General features: G+C 39.3%; 1 non-coding gene across 1 annotated transcript; it reads right to left on the bottom strand.

Annotated features, from left to right (window-relative positions):
- Positions 1-12,881: 12,881 nt before the first annotated feature.
- On the bottom strand, positions 12,882-12,985 carry LOC130953769 (small nucleolar RNA R71). The gene has a single exon (XR_009075931.1). It is a non-coding gene; the product is annotated as a small nucleolar RNA R71 (small nucleolar RNA).
- Positions 12,986-13,214: the final 229 nt, after the last annotated feature.

Genomic DNA, 13,214 nt, shown 5'->3' with positions numbered 1-13,214 from the left:
CCACTACATGCCACCACCACACCCACTCTTCCAACCTTTGACATCTCATAACCAACCAATCTCACAAGACTCTCAGATAATCACAGACTTGGAGACCCTAATAGAGAGGATGATGAAACACCAAGAGGAAACAACAAGGAACCAAGAGATGTTAATCAGAGGAATTGAGGAGTAGATAGCTCAACTGGTGAAGTACTTCGCAGAAATGGGTGAGAAGAAACCAAATACTTCCCTCAAAACCATTGAAGACAAACCAACCAACAACGAAGATGCTACAAAGAAGGAAGGATGGAAGAGGATCATAGAGGACAATGAGAAAATACTGGACAAAGGAAGTACCAGCCAAGAAAAACACAACAAGGAATTCTTTCAAGGAGAGACAGAGGATAGAACTAAAGAAAAGCAGAAAATCCCCACTGGAAAATTTTCACTAGGGGATAGAGTGATGATCAATATTCAAACCATGAAGGTGTCCCCACAGTTGTCTGATCACTACATTGTGACTAAGATCCTTCCACAAGAATTTATAGAGGTCATCAAGGAGGAAACCGGAAGGAAGTTCACAGTGAAGAAAGACAAGCTAAGGCACTGTGATTTCCAACCTCCATGATCAGCAGAACAGAAGATGTCAAGCTAATGACAATAAAAGAGCGCTTGTTGGGAGGCAACCCAACCTGAGGTAGTCTTCTTTTCATAGCTTTTTCAATAAAAACGTTGAATAATTGGTATGCATTGGAAGGAGCTAAGTTTGGTGTTGCACACCAAAATAATTTAAGGGAGAATGAAGGATTCTAAGTTTGGTGTTCCACCAAAATTCTCACTTAAAAGCACATTCTCACTTCTTGCATAATGCTAGCTCCAAGCAATCAGACAAATTATTCAACTATTTAACTGCTTTCTAGCTTTGATTCCATAACCTTTAGCAAGGACACAGGGTTTCAAATATGCTTAACTTGTTGCATCTGAGACAGTGGCAAACAATTAAGTTTGGTGTTCACACACCTAAATAAATCCAAGAGCCACACTCAATTTATGCATACTAACCATGTAAGTAAGGGCTTGAGAAGCAAGCAACTTTGAGAATTATGCAGGACATGAGTCAACAATTGAAGATATTGTGCATCTTAACTCAAAGAAAACACAGCAGAAGGAAAAATCAAAGGGTTGCAACTTCAAAGGTTGTATCTAAACTTGATCCTTGCTGCTGTGTATTATTTTCAACATGGGAACCATTATATATCCTGCTAAAGTGTTTAATTAGTTGCAAGTGAAATTGTTTGATTATGCTAAATCTGCATAATGCTTGTCATTCATCACTTAGCTTTAATTTTGTTTTGTTTCCCATATGCTTGAATAAAAGAGATTTGGTTTGAATTGAAAAGTGAAATATCCAATGTTGCATAAGTAGAATGGAAGTTAATGGTGGTATATATGTTTGATTTAATGCATAACTCATGAAATAATTGTTGCATAATATCATTCTCATTAAAGTGAGAGTTAGCTTACTGTTATAAAGACCCTTATCAATAAGCCCTTGAGAACAAAAACAGAAAGAAAAGGGAGAAGAAAAAGCCAAAGTGGCAAGAAAAGCAAAAAAATAAAGGTTGGACACCAATAGCTTGGACCCTAGGACATATGCCTGTGGTGTTCTTGTACTAAGATATGCTTGGATGAGTAAATTCTAAGGGGTATTTTAAAACCCGATCACTTAGATCAACTGATTTGGGATGGCCAATTGAAAGTCCACAATAAAGAGCAACTTAGCTACAGAACATTTAGTTATCCAAAGAGATGCTGGGCATCAATGATCCTAGGAAGAATTAGTGAGCCATGTGTCTGTGGTGGAAAAATGTTGAGTAAAAGAAAAAAAAAATAATAAAGCCAAAGGCTACTACTGCAACATTAGACACCAAACCTCCAAAAGAATAAGCTTGTTAAGCATTATAAGAAAGAAAAGTTAGCAAGGGAGTGATTAAAGAGTAAGTCTTATAACAGCAAGTTTAGCAAACCTTTGATGAAAAATGTATACTATGTAAAAGCAAACAATAACTTGAGTTATCATTGTCTGCATGAAGACCCCAAAAATCAAGTTCTGCTATATGCCTAATAAGGATATGTGTTCTTTTCTTGTTCATTTCAATTTCTCTTAGTTTTGATGCTTGCTTGGGGACAAGCAAGATTTAAGTTTGGTGTTGTGATGATAAGTCATCATATACCCATTTTTCAAGCTAATTTTACTTGTTTTGTTAGTCTTTATGCACTTTCTTGCACCCTAAGTAATTGATTTGGAGTGAAAATGCATAACTTCTTTAAATCAAACAACCACCATGAAATTAATGTTAACTCATGAGGTTTAAGCTAAATTTAATTGATTTTTAATTGATTTATAAGCCTTGTGAATTTAGTGATACTTGGAGTGGTTGTTTTGGTTTATTGTAGGTGAAGAAAAGAAGAAAAGAGAAAAGCGTGGCCTAAGAAAGTGTGGCCCAAGGAGAAGAAAATGTGGCCCAAGAGAGAAGAAGTGTGGCGCATAAAAGGAGGAAGGCAAGCATTGCCCTCCACAAGGGCACACTGCCCTCTAGGAGGGCAACATAAGAGAACAAAGCTTGCTAGGCAACTCTGCCCTGCCCACGACAAAGGCAGAGCACAAAATGGTGCCTTGGATTAAAGGAAGAAAAAAACCTTGCCCTGCCCTCTACAAGGGCAGTATTGGGCCTTCATGGAAAATAAATCAAAGGAAAAGGTTCACCCATGCATGCCACAAGAGTCGAACACGGGACAATGAAGAAGCAAGGAACTAGGCTTGATTATGGTGCCAAGAAAGCCAAGAAAAATAAGTAGCGTGTGTTTCAGCCATGTCTCGAACGCGGGACTTCAGTTTGGAAACACTGCCCTGTCCTCCGCGAGGGCAGGGCAGCATTTTGTTGTGGCACGGCCAGCGCACCAATCTGGCGCACCAAAGCATCATTCGGCAGCACCAGCAGCGCACCAAGGCACCAATCTGGCACACCAATTTTTTCTGCCCTGCCCTCCGCGAGGGCAGGGCAGCGTCCTGCGCACCAAGCTCACACACCACACCTGCACCATGGCCGCATGCATCAAATCCTGCCCTGCCCTCCGCAAGGGCAGGGCAGCCTCCTGGAAGCAAGTGATTTTGGGCCAAAAATTGAATTAAAAATCCAATTTAATTCATTTCTTCACCAAATCAAAGGCCCATCCAAATCCCAAGATCCAAGAATAGAAAGTGTATAAATAGGAGTTAGTTTGATGTAATTAGGACCTTTTACATTTTACTTTTTACTTGACTTTTGAATTGGGCACTTTCTTTGGAGCTTTGAATTTTGCAACTCCTCTTGGTGACTTCACTGAGATTTCAGAGAATTGGGAAGGAAAATTGATCTCTCTTCTTCCTCGTTCTTGCTTGGGCACTTTTACTTTTCTTGTTTTGAGTTTTGGGTGTGAAGATTTGAGGAAATTCTGTCTCAATCTCCATTCAAAATCTCTTTAATTCCTTTCTGCACAATTGAATTCAACTTCAATTTCCTTTACTGCTTCTTCTTCTATTTCTTGTCAATTGCTTTGTGAACTTGGATCTGGGAAGGCAATTGAGATCTAGACTTTGCTTTCTAGTCTCTTGAGACCTGAGATCCCAATTTCCTTTTGGTTCTTCTGTGAACCCCTGCTGCAATTCAATTTCCTTACTGTTTGAGTTCTAATTACTTCTACTTCAACTTCTGCTCTATTAATTGTTGTAATTCAATTTATCTTTGCTTAGATTCTGAAATCCCATTCCTCAAATCCCTTTTACATTCAAGCAATTTATATTTCTTGCATTTTAAGTTACTGCAATTTACATTTCTTGCACTTTAAGTTTCAGTCATTTACTTTCTTGTTCTTTAAGATTCTGCAAGTTTACTTTCATGCCCTTTTATTTACTGCAATTCTACCTTCCCCCTTTACATTTACTGTTATTTACTTCCTGTTAAACACAAATCACTCAACCAATACTTGATTCGCTTGACTAAATCAACCACTAAACTAAAATTGCTCAATCCTTCAATCCCTGTGGGATCGACCTCACTCATGTGAGTTATTATTACTTGATGCGACCTGGTACACTTGCCGGTGAGTTTTGTGTCGGATCGTTTTCCGCACATCAAGGATCATAAGGTGGTCTAGAATTGTTCACATAGTTGGCTTGTTCCCATTCATCTTCAACTTCTATTACATTTCCTTCTTAAGGTGGTGCTTGAGCTTGGACAACTGAAACTTGGCCTGCCTCTATCTTCTTGGTTAAGGCTGCTAGTTGTGCTGCAATTACCTTGTTTTGAGCTAACAAGGCGTCCATAGAATTGAGTTCTAGCACTGCTTTCATCTGAGTTCTTTCTGAAGCATAGAAATACTCATTCTCAGCTACAGTCTCGATGATATCTATGGTTTCTTCAATAGTCTTCTTCTTATTGAGTGAGCCTTCTGAAGAGTGGTCCACAGCCTTCTTTGCTTCATAGGATAGCCCTTCATAAAAGATGTGTAGTTGCACCCACTCATTAAATATATCTGGTGGGCATTTTCTTGTCAAATCCTTGAATCTTTCCCAGGCCTCAGAGTGTTTCACCATTCTGCTATCTGAAGGTTTGCACCTCAGCTCTTAGCCTGTTAACTCTCTGTGGAGGATAGAATCTTGCTAAAATTTTGTTTACAACTTCCTCCCATGTGGTTAAGCTCTCCTTAGGGAATGCTTCCAACCACTTTGCCGCCTTATCTCTGAGTGAGAAAGGGAACAAGAGTAGCTTGTAGGTGTTAGGGTGTACACCATTGGACTTGACAGTGTCGTATATCCTCAAGAATGTAGTGAGATGCTGGTCTGGATCCTCTTGGGCACTTCCTCCAAATGAACAATTATTCTAGACAAGTGTGATGAGTTGAAGTTTCAACTCAAAGTTGTTAGCATGGATTGTTGGTTTTAGGATGCTGCTGCCACAATTTCCTGGGTTTGGGTTGATGTAGGAGCCTAAGACTCGCCTCTCTTGCCCCACATGATTGCCAGCTTCCTCTCCAACATGGTTATGTGCTTCTTCCTCAATGGTGGTTTCTGGGTCTTCTTCCACTACTTCTTCTCCAGCTATGCCCTTGCCTCTTGCTTTCCTCCTTAGTATAAGAAAGGTCCTCTCAAGTTCATTATCGAAGGAGGATGAAGTTTCTCCCCTTCTAACTGTCATACATTCAACAAACAGCAAACAGATGGCAAGTGAAAGAATCTCCTTAGTTAAGATTAGTGGTTAACTTGGTTGATGCAATTAATCAAACAGTTAGAAGAATGGAATTATGGACAATGGATAACTAAAATGCTCCCAGCAAATAGACAGAAATCAGAATGAAAAAAAGAAAAAGAATAAAAAAGAAAAATGACAAGGCAATTAAAATGCTTAATCTAGCTCTCTGATCAATTTAATCATTGTCAAATTCAAACCAAGCCCCGGCAACGGCGCCATAAAACTTGATGACCGGATTTCAATACCCAAAAATTTTTAATTATGAATCCGCTCTTTTGGCAAGCGCACCAAAATTATTGTCAAGTAATAACCCATAGTGGAGTGGGATCATATCCACAGAGATTGGTTGATTTGAGCAACTTTAATTAATTGGGGAATCAGTTAAGCTAAAAAGAACATATTGTAATTGCAAAATTGTAAATGGCTGAATTAAAAGTGACTCAACAATAAAGAAAGGCAATAAAGTGCAGAAATGGAAATGGCAAGAATGTAAAGGGCAGAAGCTTAAATGACATAAATGTAAATGGGAATGGGGAATTTGCAGAATGTAAAGAAAGCTATAAAGAAAGTGATAGATGAGAATATGGGGAATTTATTGAGATCAGGAGATGTTATCTCTTTAGATTAAATCCAGCTCATATCCTCTTCAATCATGCAATTTATTGACCTCTTGGCAATCATGATTGATTGAGCCCCAATCCCTTGGTGACTCAATCTCTCAGATCTTGATCAATAGCAAATTCCTTGGTCTAATTTCTCATGAAAAGAGATATGCTTGGTCCTTGATTATACCACACATCATCATAGGTCCAGGTAGAGGGAGGATTGTATGTCACCATATCCAAACACCAAAACCCAGATTCTACTCAAGTGTGAGAAGGGATTTCTCGCATGGTTTCATGTTTCCTTTTCCAAGGTTCCCATGAAACCCATTTTGCATTCAACCTCTTTTCCAAGATGATTAAACACTAAGCATGAAAAACAAAATTCCTTCTAGCGAATCAAGAGAAGATGAAGAGAAGAAGAAAATTCACTATCATTAATCCATCAAGTACAACAAAGCTCCCTCTCTCAATGAGAGGGAATTTAGCTACTCATAGCTCGGAGAAAAGTACTTCAAGATGGAGTGAAAAGTAAAACTAAAAACTCTTCTAACTACTTAACCCCCTTGTCAGTACTTCTTGGGATTATTTATACTACTCATAACTCTCAAAATAAAAGAAATACAAAAGAGGAAAAAGAAAAATTACAATTTGGAGGGAAAAGAAACTTAATAAACGAGATCTCCCAATTGGCGTGTGGCTGGCGCTTCAGTGGCGTGCCACGTCCTCCTCTCATTCTGGCTTGGTGTGCCATGCCTAACTCTTCAAGTGGCACGCCTTCCTTAATTAGCTTCCCTGGCATGCCACGCCTTCGAGCCAAAGTGGCACGCTTAGCGTCCCTTAATTACCCATGTAGCCTGGCGTGCCACGCCTTCGAGACAAAGTGGCTTGCCCAGGTCTTTTTCCTCTTCTTCTTGCTTTTGAAAATTTGAACTGGCGTGGCACACCCAAGATCTGGCGTGCCAGCCTTTGTTGTGTGCTCGATCCATCTCTCTAGAAAGTTGAATTAGCGTGGCATGCCCAGGATCTGGCGTACCACGTCCATTTGTGTGCTTGACTCCTTTGCTAGCGTGCCACGCCCAACATTCAAGTGGCACGCCCAGGGTGGAGGATGGATGCTGGCGTGCCGCGCCTTCGTCGCCAAGTGGCACGCCCTTTTGGTTGGCTTCTTAACTTCTTTTCTGGAAAATATAACCAGCGTGCCACGCCCAGAGGCTAGCGTGCCACGCCCATCATCTTGCCTTGGTTCCAGTAGCTGGCATGCCACGCCCAGCATTCAAGTGGCACGCCATAATGAGATTCTTGAGCTAGCGTGTCACGCCTTCGACACCAAGTGGCACGCCCAGCCCTTTCTTTGGCTTCCTTGTGTATTGACGTGCCACGCCTGGTTGCTCAAGTGGCACGCTTAAGTGGGGATGAGAGCTTGGCGTGCCACGCCTTCGACCTCAAGTGGCACGCCCAGGCATTTTTAGCTTTCAACTTCTCCTCTGGAATCTTGTACTAGCGTGCCACGCCATGTTGCTCAAGTGGCACGCCCACTCATTTGGTGGTTCCTTAAGCTTGGCATGCCACGCCTGACTCCTCAAGTGGCACGCCCAGGTGACTTTTGAAGCTGGCGTGCCATGCCTTCGTCACCAAGTGGCACGCCCTATAGTAAGAGATGGGCTAGGCGTGCCACGCTCAACTTGGCATGCCACGCCCCTTTGATGGCCTTCAATGTTGCTCTCTGGAAAATTGTATTGGCGTGCCACGCCCAGATTCTGGCGTGCCACGCCCATGTAAATGCTTGAGAATCCTTCTGGACTTTAGCACTTGCGTGCCACACCCAGCTCCTAGCGTGCCACGCTAGTGTACTTTTTGTGGCGTTTGCTCCAAGTGGCACGCCCGTTTCACACGCCCAACTTATTTTGTTGTTCTCTTCCCATTTTTGCTGTCTTTTTTACCTGAAATTCAGCAGAACCTCATTTCAAAGCAATGTACTATACTATCCATCAAATATTGCATGAATTGCAATGATCAAATGAGATTACGCTCTTTTGTGGTCCTTTTTATGCAAGAAAAAAGGGTAGATGATGCAAGTCATCATGCATGTTATAAGGAAGCTTCCTAGATCTTTAGGTTTTGGTGGAAGTCCCTTTTGAATGATTGCACTACACTCTTGGGTAACGACCACAGTTTCTTTCTCATGCCAGCTTCTCTTCTTGGTAATCAGCTCTTTAAGAAACTTTGCATATAATGGCATCTGCTCCAAAGCTTCAGCCAATGGAATGTTGATTTCAAGTTTCCTAGAGATTTCCAAGAATTTAGGGAATTGTTGGTCCGTCATTTCTTTGTGTTGCCTCTGTGGGTAAGGGAGTTTGGGTACATAGGGCTTCACTCCTCCCTTCCTTTCCTCTGGTTGTGGCTTCATGTCTTCCTTGCTTTTCTTAGAGTTTGGTGCCTCTTTATCCTTCTTCTGGTCTATTTTGTCATCTTCTCTTGGCTCTGTTGCCTCCCTATTGATGTCCTTTGTGTCTTCTCCAACTATCTTGTCACTTCTCAACTGCACAGTTTTACATTCCTCCCTTGGATTAGGGATTGTATCACTTGGAAAAGCATTAGTTGTACATTCAGCTTGTCTGGCCAATTGCCCCATTTGTCTTTCAAGATTCCTCATCGTGGCCTTTTGTCACTCTTGTCCATTGACTAGGCTCTCTTGTCCTTTGGCTAGATTTTATGTAGTCTGAGCAAGTGCTTGTGTGGTTTGGGTAAGGGCTTGCAAGGTTGCTTCAAGATTTGAGATCCTAGTTTTCTGATGGTCAATGGATGGTATGTTGGGGTATGATTGTTGTTGTTTGGGACATTGAGGTGGGTGTTTTGTGAGTTGAATGGTGGTGTGGAGAAGTTATTCTGGTGGGCTTATGAATTGTTGTGGGGTTGCTGATATGTGTTTTGTGGTTTCTTGTATTTGTTAGTGTTATTGGATGAGTGATTTTGGTTGTTTGTGTTGCAGGAATTGTTGGAATTGTGGTTTCTCTGCCATTGATTTTGATTATTGATGAGCGGATAATTTATACGCTTTTTGGCATTGTTTTTAGGTAGTTTTTAGTATGATTTAGTTAGTTTTTAGTATATAATTATTAGTTTTTATGCAAACATCACATTTTTGGACTTTACTATGAGTTTGTGTGTTTTTTTTTGTGATTTTAGGTATTTTCTGGTTGAAATTGAGAGACATGAGCAAAAATCTGATTCAGAGGCTGAAAAAGGACTGCAGATGCTGTTGGATTCTGACCTCCCTACACTCGAAATAGATTTTCTGGAGCTACAGAAGCCCAATTGGCCGGCTCTCAATTGCGTTGGAAATTAGACATCTTGGGCTTTCCTGCAATATATACTAGTCCATACTTTGCCCGAGTTTTGATAACGCAAACTGGCGTTTTAACACCAACTTTCTACCCTTTTCTGGCATTAAACGCCAGAATTGGCATAAAAGCCGGAGTTAAATGCCCAAACTGGCACCAGAGCTGGTGTTTAACTCCAAGAAAAGTCTATGCACGTGAAAGCTTCAATGCTCACCCCAAGCACACACAAAGTGGGCCCCGGAAGTGGATTTCTGCATCGTTTACTTATTTCTGTAAACCCTAGGTTACTAGTTCATTATAAATAGGGCCTTTTACTATTGTATTTATATAGGGAGATCTTTAGATCATTTTTGAGACTATCTTTGTATCACTGTTGATCTCTTGATCACGTTTAGGGGGCTAGCCATTCGGCCATGCTTGGACCTTCATCACTTACGTATTTTCAACGGTAGAGTTTCTACACCTCATAGATTAAGGTGTGGAGCTCTGTTGTTCCTCATGAATTAATGCAATTACTACTGTTCTCTATTCAATTCAAGCTTATTCTTGTTCTAAGATATTCATTCGCACTTCAACATGATGAATGTGATGATCAAGTGACACTCATCACCATTCTTACTTATGAACGTGTGCTTGACAATCACTTCCGTTCTACCTGAAAACAAGCTTGAATGTATATCTCTTGGCCTCCTGGTCCACGACGCATGATTGCCTCTCCTGACAACAGAGCCTTCCATTCTGTGAGATCAAAGTCTTCCTGGTATAAGCTAGAATCAATTGGCAGCATTCTTGAGATCCGAAAAGTCTAAACCTTGTCTGTGGTATTCCGAGTAGGATCTGGGATGGGATGACTGTATCGAGCTTCAAACTCGCGAGTGCTGGGTGCAGTGACAGTGCACAAAAGGATCATTGGATCTTATTCCAACACAAGTGAGAACCGACAGATGATTAGCCCTACGTAACCCGTAGCCAAACCATTTTCACTGAGAGGACGGACGGTAGCCATTTACAACGGTGATCCCCCAACATACAGCTTGCCATGGAAAGGAGTACACATGACTGGATGAAAGCAGTAGGAAAGCAGGGATTCAAAAGGAACAAAGCATCTCCATATTCTTATCTGAAATTCCTACCAACGAATTACATAAGTATCTCTATCTTATTTTATGTTTTATTTATCTTTTAATTATCAAAACCCATAACCATTTGAATCTGCCTGACTGAGATTTACAAGATGACCATAGCTTACTTCAAGCCGACAATCTCTGTGGGATCGACCCTTACTTACGTAAGGTATTACTTGGACGACCCAGTGCACTTGCTGGTCAGCTACGCGGAGTTATGAAGAAAGTGTGTGAGATCACGATTTTGTGTACTAAGTTTTTGCGTTGTTGTCGGGGATTGTTCGAGTTTGGACAACTGACGGTTCATCTTGTTGCTCAGATTAGGTAATTTTTTTTATTTATTTTGTTCTTCAAAATTTTAAGAATGAATTCTAGAGTTTCAGACGATGCTTTTATCATCACAGGAGCTAGTTGATTCCCATCAATTTGGCTGTTGTATGTAATATCCTGCTGAAGCTTGGCTAGCCATGTTTAATCTTTTTAGACTGAACCTTTAGACTAACATTGCATGATTCCTGGAATTCTTATTAAAAAATTTTGAGTTTCTTATTTTCTTTTTCAAAATAATTTTCGAAAAATAAAAAAATTACAAAAAATTTATAAAATCATAAAATCAAAAATAATTTTTGTTTCTTGTTTGAGTCTAGTGTCAAATTTCAAGTTTGGTGTCAATTGCATGTTTTTATTTTTCTTGCATTTTTCAAAAATATATGCATTGTGTTCTTCATTGATCTTCAAGTTGTTCTTGACGATTTTCCTTCTCTCATCTTTAAATTCTCTTGTGTCTTTTGTTGTTTCTCATATGCATTCTCAAATTGTTAGTGTCTCTAGTATGAAAATTTCCAAGTTTGGTGTCTTGCATGTCTTTCTTTTCTTAAAAATTTTTCAAAAATATGTTCTTGATGTTCATCATGATCTTCATACTGTTCTTGATGTTCATCTTGACATTCACAGTGTTCTTGCATGCATTTCTTGTTTTGATATTAGTTTTTCATGTTTAATTTCGTTCTGTTGTTTTTCTCTCTCATCATTAAAAATTCAAAAAAATTCAAAATTATATATTTTCAAGTCAATAATACAGATTCAGAACATACAGTAGAGGAATCACAGAGAAAAAGTTGGGCGTTCAAAATGCCCAGTAAGGAAGGATTTCTAGCATTTAAACGCCAGCCAGGGTACATGGTTGGGCGTTTAACGCCCAAGAAGGTAGCCAAGTGGGCGTTAAACGCCAAAATGAATACCATTCTGGGCGTTTAATGCTAGGATAACACCAAGGAGGCAATTTTGTTTTCAATTCAAATCTTTTTCAATTTTTTAAGTTTTAAAACTAATTTTTCAAAATCCTATCAACTATATCTTTTTCAAAATCAAATATTTTTCATTTTTCTTTTAAAATTTTTGAAAATCCTTGCTAACAACTAATCTTGCGATTCAAAAATTTCAAGTTTGTTACTTTCTTGTTAAGAAAGGTTCAATATTTGAATTTTAGGATCATATTTTTTAGTTTCTTGTTAGTCAAGTCATCAATTTTAATTTTTAGAATCAAACCTTTTTCAATCATATCTTTTCAAACATATCTTTTTCAATCAAATCTTTACTAAATCATATCTTTTTTAAATCATATCTCTTTTATTTTAATTTCAAAATCTCTTTCTAACTTCTTATCTTTTTTCAAAACCAACTAACTACTTTTTTCACTTCTAATTTTCGAAAATCACTAACATCTTTTTTTCAAATTTCTTTTTAATTAACTAATTATTTTAAACTCTAATTTTATTGTATTTAAAAATTTTCGAAAGTTCTCTCTCTCCCATCTCTTTCTATTTAATCACTAACACTTATCCTCCTTTAATAATTCGGACCCCCTCCCTCTCTATAAGTTCGAATTCTTCTCCCTACCTCATCCTCCTATTCTTCTTTTCCTCTAACACATCAAGGAATCTCTATACTGTGACATAGAGGATTCCATACCTTCTTTGTTTTCTTCTCTTTCATATGAGCAGGAACAAAGATAAAGGCATTCTTGTTGAAGCTGATTCTGAACCTGAAAGGACTCTAAAGAGGAAGCTAAAAGCAGCTAAAGCACAATACTCTGAAGAGGACTTGACAGAAATTTTCAAAAAGGAAGCAGACAAAACAGACATAGCCGAACCCAACAACAACAATGCAAGGAAGGTACTTGGTGACTTTACTGCACCTACTCCCAACTTCTATGGGAGAAGCATCTCTATTCCAGCCATTAGAGTAAACAACTTTGAGCTTAAGCCTCAATTAGTTTCTCTGATGAAACGGAATTGCAAGTTTCATGGACTTCCATTGGAAGATCCTCATCAGTTCTTGGCTGAATTTTTACAAATCTGTGACACTGTTAAGACCAATAGAGTTGATCCCGAGGTCTACAGACTTATGCTTTTCCCTTTTGCTGTAAGAGACAGAGCTAATATATGGTTGAACTCACAACCTGGAGACAGCCTGAACTCTTAGAAAAATCTGGTCAATGCCTTCTTAGCTAAATTCTTTCCACCTCAAAAGATGAGTAAGCTTAGAGTGGAAGTTTAAACCTTCAAACAGAAGGAAGGTGAATCCCTCTATGAAGCTTGGGAAAGATACAAGCAATTGATCAGAAGGTGTCATTCTGACATGCATCAGAATGGAGGATCATAGGTATCTTCTATGATGGTCTGTCTGAGTTATCCAAGATATCATTGGACCATTCTACAGGCGGATCTATTCATCTGAAGAAAATGCCTGTAGAAGCCCAAGAACACATTGAAATGGTTGCAAATAACCAGTTCATGTACACTTCTGAAAGAAGTCATGTGAATAATGGGGTGACTCAGAAGAAAAGAGATCTTGTGATTGATACTCTGA

This window comes from Arachis stenosperma, chromosome 9 (genome assembly GCF_014773155.1).
Source record: "Arachis stenosperma cultivar V10309 chromosome 9, arast.V10309.gnm1.PFL2, whole genome shotgun sequence".
Lineage (NCBI taxonomy): Eukaryota > Viridiplantae > Streptophyta > Magnoliopsida > Fabales > Fabaceae > Arachis > Arachis stenosperma.
This window is presented reverse-complemented; position numbering and strand designations above follow the sequence as displayed.